At 35.9% G+C, this 2,044-nt stretch overlaps 1 non-coding gene across 1 annotated transcript; it reads right to left on the bottom strand.

The window, feature by feature from the left end:
* Positions 1-273: 273 nt before the first annotated feature.
* Positions 274-380, bottom strand: LOC147375665 (U6 spliceosomal RNA). Its single transcript, XR_015161786.1, has one exon. It is a non-coding gene; the product is annotated as a U6 spliceosomal RNA (small nuclear RNA).
* Positions 381-2,044: the final 1,664 nt, after the last annotated feature.

The raw sequence follows: 2,044 nt of genomic DNA, 5'->3' as shown, positions 1-2,044 counted from the left end.
TGAAAAATGTTAAAAGAGTACTTTGTTTGTTAAATTATCTAGAAAAGACAGTTTAAAGAAGTTCATGTTTTTTTTTAATTGATAGAAGATAAAGGTAAAGAATAAGTAGATGGATGTATATTAGTAGAACAAATTTAATGCAATTAAATACACTAAATAAAATAGTACCTTTTTTGAAATTACTGCTTTCTACATATTATTATGACTTTTATTTAAGCTGATATCCTGGTCAAGAGCAGTGAGAATTATGCTCTAGCTTTACAATTGCTATGTGAAAATACAGAATTCTTCATAAATTTGAACATTATTTTTGTGCAGGGACAATGCTAATTTTCTCTGTATTGTTCCAATTGTAGCATAAGTGTTGCTGAAGTGAGCACTAAAGTATATCAAAATGCCCAAATCTAAAAAACTGTATCAATGGCTCAAGCAATTTTAGAAATTGATCTAAAATGAACGTGAAATATTGACGTTGTAGGACATTAGATACATTGGTTGTATGAGAACACTTGGCCTTACCTGGTGGTGCTAGTATTAAAGAACACGTCTTCCAATGAAGAAGACATAAGAGTCATGGGTTCAATTCCTCAGTCAGGAAGATCCCCTGGAGGAGGGCATGGCAACCACCTTCAGTATTCATGCCTGGAGAATCCCATGACAGAGGAGCCTGGCAGGCTATGGTCCATGTGGTCACAAAGAGTCAGACATGACTGAAGCCACTTAGCACATGCATATATGGGAGAACTACATTTCTGATAGGACACTAGAGAGGAGTTAATAGCTTATATTTTCATAATAAGAAAGAACTATGAAAAAAATGCATCTATATCTTAGAAGAAAATTTTAACAGACCTACATTTAATATTTCTAGAACTAACACCAAAAAAAGATATCCTATTCATCAGAGGGGACTGGAATGAAAAGTAGGAAGTCAAGAGATACCTGGAGTAACAGGAAGTTCGGCATTGGATTATAAAATAAAGCAAAGCAAAGGATAAAATAATGTTGCCAAGAGAATGCACTAGTCATAGCAAACACCCTCTTCCAGCAACACAAGAGATGACTCTACACATGGACATCACCTGATGGTCAATAATGAATTCAGACTAATTATATTCTTGGCAATAAAAGAAGGCAAAGCTCTATACAGTCAGCAAAAACAGACCTGGAGATAACTGTGGCTCAGATCATGAACTCCTTATTTCAAACTTCAGACTTAAATTGAAGAAAGTAGGGAAAACCACTAGACAATTCAGTTATGACCTAAATAAAATCCCTATGATTATACAATGGAAGTGACAAAAAGAATCAAGGGATTACATCTGATAGAGTGCCTGAAGAACTATGGACAGAGGTTTATAACATTGTACAGGAGGTGGTAATCAAAACCATCTCCAAGAAGAAATGCAAAAAATAAAAATGGTTGTTTGAGGAGGCCTTGGAAATAGCTGAGAAAAAGAAGAGAAGCAAAAGGCAAAGGAGAAAAGGAAAGATATATTTATCTGAATGCAGAATTCCAAAGAACAGCAAGAAGAGACAAGAAAGCCTTTCTAAGTGATCCATGTAAAGCGATAGAGGAAAACAATAGAAAGAGAAAGACTAGAGATTTTGATACCAAGGGAACATTTCATGCAAAGATGGGCACAATAAAGAACAGAAACAATATGGACCTAACAGTAGCAAAGATATTAAGAAGAGGTGGCAAGAATACACAGAAGAGCTATACAAAAAAGATCTTAAGACCCAGATAATCACAATGGTGTGATCACTCACCTGGAGCCAGACATCCTGGAATGCAAAGTAAAGTGGGCCTTAGGAAGAATCACTATGAACAGAGCTAGTGGAGGCGATGGAATTGCAGTTGAGCTATTTCAAATCCTAAAAGATGATGCTGTGAAAGTGCTGCACTCAATATGCCAGCAAATTTGGAAAACTCAGCAGTGGTCAGGGCCACAGGAATGGAAAAGATCAGTTTTCATTCCCATCCCAAAGAAAGGCAATGCCAAATAGTGTTCAGACTACCAAACAATTGCATTCATTTCAC

The sequence above is a fragment of the Bos grunniens genome, chromosome 3 (genome assembly GCF_055505025.1).
Source record: "Bos grunniens cultivar Pamir isolate PY7600 chromosome 3, Bosgru_T2T1.0, whole genome shotgun sequence".
Lineage (NCBI taxonomy): Eukaryota > Metazoa > Chordata > Mammalia > Artiodactyla > Bovidae > Bos > Bos grunniens.
The sequence above is the reverse complement of the archived record's forward strand: the minus strand, read 5'-3'. Positions and strand labels throughout refer to the sequence as shown.